The sequence below is a fragment of the Gossypium hirsutum genome, chromosome A01, assembly GCF_007990345.1.
Source record: "Gossypium hirsutum isolate 1008001.06 chromosome A01, Gossypium_hirsutum_v2.1, whole genome shotgun sequence".
In the NCBI taxonomy this organism is placed as follows: domain Eukaryota; kingdom Viridiplantae; phylum Streptophyta; class Magnoliopsida; order Malvales; family Malvaceae; genus Gossypium; species Gossypium hirsutum.
In genome coordinates, this window is record NC_053424.1 from 70,233,557 (window position 1) to 70,241,438 (window position 7,882).

Genomic DNA, 7,882 nt, shown 5'->3' on the forward strand with positions numbered 1-7,882 from the left:
CGAAAGTTTGATCTGTCATGGACATCTTTTACTAAGTGATTTTTAGTGAAATCACCTGAAAAGGACTTGTTTGTAAAAGCTGTAAAAATGAATAGGAAATATGTGAAATAAAGGAAAATGTAGGCTGATGTGAGCATGGTGTAGGTACAACTAGGCTTAGGTAACTAAGAAAATGTACGCATTTCATTTTATGAGCCTAAGGATTACAATGTAAATAAGTGAAAAGTTAGGGGTAAAAGGGTAATTTTACCAAATTATGAATTATAGGTCAACACAAACAATGTATGTATTGAACAAGTTAAATTTGGCATTATAGATCAAGAAAAACGTGATTCAGGTCTTGATCGGGGGAAAAACAAAGTTTACGAGGATTAGACTCGTTTCTATCATTTTGTACCGAGGTAAGTTCATTTGCAAATTATGCAATATATACCATACTTTTTAAATGCTTTAATATTGCATTTATGGTAAGTACATATATAATTAATGTAATGTTGTACCATGTGTTTAATACTTAAATTTTATTATGAATTATGCTTGATTATTCCATAAGTATGTGATTGGTGCTAAGGATATTAAAATCAATATTACGAGAAAGCTCAATGGAAATGTGGTATCAAAGAATCCCATTTGAACCATAGAATAGTTTAGGATACAAGTGACATGTCACTAGGAACTATGTGATTTGAGCTAATGAGTTGTGGTCTAAGTTCATGATATATGCAACATATGTTTTGGCGTTTCGGGTACTGGTCTTATATGTTCTACGGTGGCTGGGTAGCCCGGCATGTGTTGTGGATACCTGACAGCTTGTGTGAGCATCCCGTGTAGTTACATCCTAACTGATAGCTTGTGTGAGTAGACCCGTGAGTAGCTTAAAAGCGAGCAACATGTAATATGTGATATTAGGTAGCAATGGCTACATATGGGGCACTTAGGTGCAAGATTCCGATGTATTCGATTGTATTCCAAGTGTTCAAAGGGTAGTCCAAGAGAAGCTCAATGGGTAATCTTGATGAATACGTCAAAGACAAGAAAGTAATTATGTTGTACAAGTGGGCACAGTTATGTACATCGAACTCATGAGAATGCCATGATATATAATGAATTTGTGCTTATAATATATATGAGAAAGTTATGCTTATGGGACTTGATGACATTATGAAACTTTGCCTCATGTTAATTGTATGATTTATGTTGCTTATTATTTGCATTGAACTTATTAAGCTTTAAAGCTTACCCCCTTGCTTTCCTTTTCTTATAGTGTCGCCAAGCTAGCTCAAGGATCGGAGGATGTTGGAGTTTTCGGTCACACTATCAATTGAATATTTGGGTATAGTTAGTCTCAACATTTTGAGTATGGCATGTATTGGGAATTGTTGTGTCATATTGATTAGCTAAATGTGTTGCCTCATGAAGGTCTTATGATTATTTTGTATATGGCCATGAAAGGTGCCTACTATTGATTATTTGGGTTGCAACCTTAATTGTTCATGCATGCATTCAATATGTTTATGCTTTGTGATGTGGTTGGTGGCTGCTTGTTGGTATGGATGTGATAAATGGCATATATGCTTAATAAATGAATCGGAACTAATAAGTATGACCATAACTATGATAAAATTTAGTAAAATTAAAGGTAGGTTTATAATAATGAATAAATATGAAACTGGTGTGGAATGCCACATGAAAGCATGATGGATTGAATATGAGCTATGTGACATTATAGACATAATTTAACCATGAATATCTATGCTTTGATTAATCAAATGTGCCATGTTGCATGTCATGAAGTGGGTCTAAGTGTGTGAGTGCTTAAAGGTGGCAAATGGCTTGGAAAATAGCCTAGGGTTTGTCGTCACGGTTAGACACACGAGCATGTGTCTAGGCCGTGTGTGACACACGATCTGCCCCATGGGCATGTGATCCGGCCGTGTGTCCCCTACACCCTAATTAATGCAAAACAGAATGCCCAGTAATAAACACACAGGCAGAGACACTTCCGCGTGTCTCAGCTGTGTGGAGGACACGGCCACATGGCATGGGTGTGTTCCTAGGTCGTATGAAGCCTGCACTTAATTTTTGGGATTTAATTCACAACACGGCCTAATCACACGGGCGTGTGACTTGGCCGTGTGATCTTATTTGGTTGATGATGTCATAGTCAGGGAGTTACACGGGTTGAGGACACGGGCATGTCCCAAGTCGCACGGGCATGTGTGACCACATGGCCTACCCACACGGGCATGTGACTCTCCAAAACAAGAAAATTTTCTAAGTGTCAAAAAGGTTCTGAAAGTTCTAGATTTAATCCTGAACCGTTCCTAATGTATGTTTAGGGCCTTGTAGACCTTATAAGGGACAATTTGCATGTGCTTGAAAAGATTTAAATTTGGATGAAATTTTATGGCTTAGTTTTGTATGTTTGTTTATGTTTAAGTCTGGTAATGTCTCGAACCCTGTCCCAGCGTTGGATACGGGTAAGGGGTGTTACAACATGGCTATCCATTTAAACCACTTTTTGGTTTAATTACACAAGGTCCTTGCATTGTTGAGGAAATTAGAGATTTGCCCGAAGATTTATATTTGACCGAGTCTCAGTCCTAAGTTATTGTGGCATTTAAGCTGCTTAAAAATAAAGCAAAAAGCAACTCAAATTCCAATAATTGTGGCTGGCCACTCATGGAAGAAGTTTGAAGAGACTAAACCCAGCTATTTTTAGCAAACTACCCATCTCTCTTCACCTGTAAATAAGACCCATTCATTCCCTCATTCAATCATCCCTCATCCCTCATCATTCCCTTTTCTCTCTCAATTCTCTTGGAATTTTCCATTTCCCACATCTAGAATAATCTCTTCATAGAGATTTTAGTAATTAAATCCTCTAAAGAGCCCTTGGTTGGCCACCTTGGAGAGCCATTAGCAAAAGAGCAAAATGAAGAAGCGAATGAGCCTCGTTAGTCAGAGTCTTGGGTGACAGCCTCTTTGATTAAATAATATTTTTTTAATTCATGCTTTGATTATATAATATTTATTTGATTCATGCTTATAATGTTTCCGCCTCAATCGATCATGTTTTCAATTAAAATCATGTTTGTATTTTGTTCATAGGTAATTGAAATGTGTAATAGCCCGATTTAGGGCCAAAATGGAATAGTGGTTTCAAAACCACGAATTTGAGGCTGAAAGAAATTATTTTGATTAAGTTTTAGAGTTTATATTATGATTTCATAATTGTGTGAAAATTTCGTTGCGAAATTTTATCGATTGGGTGTTTAATTTGATATTTAGGACTAAATTGAAATAGGTAAAAAAATGTGTGTTCTAGTTCATAAAGTACTTGATTGAAATGGGGGTTTTAAGTAGAGGTCCTTAAATGGAAATTAAACCATTATACTTTATATGGACAAAAATTAGGACATGGATGGAATTTTAAGAAAGTTTAGTAGTAAGGGCATTTTGGTCATTTGCATATTAAATGAAATAAAATGGGAAAAATAACACAAAAATGTGTTCATCTTCATTCAAGCTTGGCCGAAACTTACATGTTCTCCATAGCTAGGGCTTTTCCCAAGCTTTCAAGCTCAATAGTAAGTGCATTCAAGCCCCGTTTTTAATGTTCTTTACATTTTTGAAATCCTTGTAGCTCGGTCTACCTATTTCTACCATTATTTCGAGCTAGGGTTTATGTTAAAATTTTACCCATGAATGATATGCATGTATTTTTATGTTTTATGGTAGAATATGAATGTTTGAAGTTAGGAGAACGATCTTTTCTAAGCGATTTTTAGCGAAAACGAGCAAAACGGCATAATCGGTAAAAATACCTATTGTTCATAACTATGTGTTAGAGTGAGAATTTGATGTTGTCATAGAAGGGAAAAATGATCAGCATGTCATAAACCATAATAATAAGGGCTGAAATTAAATTCCCGAGCCTAGGGGCAAAATCATAATTTTGTAAAAGTTAGGGGGCAAAATGTAATTTTTCCATAATGTGATTTTTTGATTGAAATAAATAGTATGAGTGTTAAATGAGCTAAATGTGTTGTTATAGATCAAGAAAGGCGTGGAATCGATCTCGAACGGGGGAAGGAAAAGGTTTTGGACTAAATTGCAAAATTTCTATATTTTGCACCGAGGTAAGTTTGTATGTAAAGAATACATTAACTTCATTTACATTTTTATATTTCAGCCTATTATATGTATTTTAGCTAATTTTGAAACATAAATCGACTATTGGAGAAATGGAAATAAGTAATAGAGAGAAATCCCGGTTGAACATTCAGAAAAATTGAATAATATAGATGGAGTGTAGCTAGGTCACATGTATGGTGCTGAGTGCACATCATGTGTACAAGAAAGCTACGAGATACTATGTAGTAGCTAGGTCACATGTGTGATACGGGATGTATCCCACGTAGACAAGAGAGCTACAGGAGAGATAAATGTAGCTAGGTCGCATGTGTGATTCCAAGTGAAGGACCCCATGTAGACAAGAGAGCTACGAGATAAATTGGCTAGGTCACATGGGTGGTACTAAGTGTTCACCATGTGTACAAGAGAGCCGAATTATATGAAATATGATAGTGGGGCAGTGTGCTGAAACCATCAAGTATCGAGGATTGATCCGTATTGTTCAGTGGGATAATTTTACGGTGGCATTGTAATCATGGACTTATACTTGTGATGTATGAAATGTGGTGAAAATGAATTGTGATATGTATGCTAAGTGAGGTTAATACAAAGAAAGTGTGAAAGAGTGAATTTGCAATAATACTGTTTTGGACAGTAGCAGTGATGTGACTTTGAAAAATCACCAAAAATAGTATAAATTTAATTAGAGTCTGAATGGGATATGAAATTAAATCTCAATGAGTCTATTTTCATATAAAAGAAACAGAGCAAGCAAAGGGACTCTATATTTTGAGATATTTATATTTGTGTGTGACTTGTTCAGATTGACTATGTGATCCCCAATTCTGACTTTGATAAATCATTAAAAATTTTAAAAAAATAATTAATAAATATAGTTTATATTTATAGATTCCTTATTGAGTCTAGTTTTAAATTAAAAATGTTTCATGGCTATTTGAGTTGTGTACCAGGAGAAATTAAACACGTAGTGAACAGAAGTCAGATCAGTCGAGCTGTATAACAGGGGAAACTTTAACTAATAAACTGTACTAATTAGCTGGACCAAAAATTTTAGAAAAACATTAGTAAGAAGTTATATGAGTCTAGTTTCAGGAAAATTTTACGGATTTGAATTCCGAGTTTTGTAACTCGAGTTATGATTTATTTAGTGAACATGACGCAGGAGAGACAACTCAATTAAAGTGGAGTAAATATTGAAATTAAAAGTAGATACACTTGAGTTAATGTGTAAACTCATTAGTTTCTTTAATTATTATTTATATACTTACTTACTAAGCTATATAAGCTTACTTTCTTTTCTCTCTTTTGTCTTATAGTGTCGTCCGGCATTGCTCGGGAGTTAAGGATCGTTGAAGATCTGCCACACTATCAATACTTTTGGGTATTTGAACTAAACATTTCTTTTGAATTATAGCGTGTATAGTAGGCTTCGTTATTTTGTTACGTGTCATAATTGCCTAGGTTTAAAATACTGGTTACATTATTTAACCAAATTATTTTGTATAAGCCATTGAAGTTGGCTAATATTGTTCAAGACATATGTTATAATGATACATTATCTATTTGAATGACATATTTCTATTTCGGTTTCGTTTAATGATATATATTATGAGCTGGTAATACCTCGTACCCTGTTTCGATGTGGAACACGGGTAAGGGGTGTTACAAAATGCACCTGAATTAGCTGAGCGATCCTAACCAGACGACGGCTAGTGGACACATAATTGAAATGTGCATGCTCAATTTAGATCCTAACCCGATTAAATTGCAGGTTGCATAACAACTCTAACCAAGCTCTGTTATCTGCATAGTTTTTAGATTTGTGTGATTAAACTGCTTCAAAACTAACACGTCCTTGTTACCTCACACGAATGCTAAGAAACCCTTAGTAAATAAGGATTCGTAAAATGCATATTTATGTAAAGGAATTCGAAAGGACCTAATATGGTTTCCAAACTCATGAAAGATCGAGTTGCCATGGAATGTTTTTTCGAATGTTATTAAGCATGTTGATAATAAATTGAGTTTAATTAAAGTAATTGTCCTAGTTTATTTATGTTATTGTTGTTGCAAATTGTGTTTAATTTTGCTAAAATCTATTTCATTCGTATAGTTTGCATACTTAGGATAATTTGCATTAGAGATCATTGCATTTAGTTTAATATATTTAATATTAATCATTACTTCTCAACCATATTTTGTTTTTATTTACCAAGTTGTTAGTATAATTTTACAATTAAGTGATTTAACACAAATACAATCCTTGTGGAGACGATAACTCGATACTTACTTATTACTTGGTAATGACTGTGTACACTTACACAAATCTACGTGTTACAAGTTTTTGGCGCCGTTGCCAGGTATTGTTAACTGTTGCCAGTCATTTTTTTTGTGAAATTATTTACTTTTAATTTGGTTTATTTCTAACATTACTAACTTATTCTTTTTAAAAGTTTATGATTTTCTTTTCAAGCGTTTATGAGCATAGATCAGATTATCGATTTACTCCCTATAGACCCTGAAATTGAGCGAACTTTTAGACAAAGAAGACATGAACGAACAACTAAAAGATAAGTCGAGATGGACCTTGGAAATTAGAATCAACACCAAGGTAATGAAGCTGATCATGTACGAAATCTAATCCTCATTGCTGATGATAGGGATCGATGCATCAGACAATATGCTGTGCCACTTTTTAGTGAGTTAAATCCAGGAATTAGAAGGCTAGATATTGAGGCAACCCAATTTGAATTGAAACTAGTGATGTTTCAAATGCTTCAAACGGTAGGCCAATTCAGTGGTATGCCCACGGAAGATCCACATCTCCACCTTCGATTGTTTATAGAGGTGAGTGATTCATTCAAGTTAGCTGGTGTGACAGAAGAAGCACTGAGGTTGAAGTTGTTTCCATACTTGTTACGAGCTCGAGCATGAGCATGGCTCAATTCATTGCCACCAAGTTCCACATCTACACATGGCAAGAATTAGTAGAGAGATTTTTGGTTAAGTATTTCCCGCCTAGCAAAAATGCTAAGTTGAGGAACGAGATCACAACTTTCCAACAATTGGATGACGAGTATTTCTATGAAGCTTGGGAGTGATTCAAGGAATTACTACATAAGTGTCCTCATCATGGGATTCCTCATTGTATCCAGTTGGAGACATTCTATAATGGTATCAATCCACATACAAGATTGATGGTGGATGCTTCTGCGAATGGTGCAATTTTGTCTAGTCTTATGATGAGGCTTAAGAGATCAATGAGAGGATCGCGAGTGATAACTATCAATTGCCAACAAATCGAACAACTTCAGGAAGAGGTGTAGCCGGAGTTCATAAAGTTGATGCCCTCACTTCGTTATCAGCTCAGGTATCGTCTATTTTCTCTATGTTAAAATAGTTTACCACTAATAGTGCTAATAATTTTGCAGCTTAGCCACCAAGTCCATTTGAAGTAGTTTCCTATGTGTACTGTGGGGAAGGTCATTCTTTTGAGAATTGTCCATCAAATTCTGTGTCAGTGTACTATGTAGGGAACCAACATCAAAATAGGAGTAGACAAGGACCCCAGTCCAACTTCTACAATCTTTCATGGCGTAATCATCCTAACTTTTCTTTGAGCAACCAAGGAAATGGATCGAACAACAACTTATTGCAGCATAGACGCAACCAATCTCAAAGGTTTAATCAGTAAGCTCTAAAACCACCTCAAGCTGAGGCATCA

The 7,882-nt window shown here is 35.2% G+C and overlaps 1 non-coding gene across 1 annotated transcript; it reads right to left on the reverse strand.

Annotated features, from left to right (window-relative positions):
• Positions 1–7,190: 7,190 nt before the first annotated feature.
• On the reverse strand, positions 7,191–7,297 carry LOC121208414 (small nucleolar RNA R71). Its single transcript, XR_005903436.1, has one exon. It is a non-coding gene; the product is annotated as a small nucleolar RNA R71 (small nucleolar RNA).
• Between the last annotated feature and the right edge of the window lie 585 nt (positions 7,298–7,882).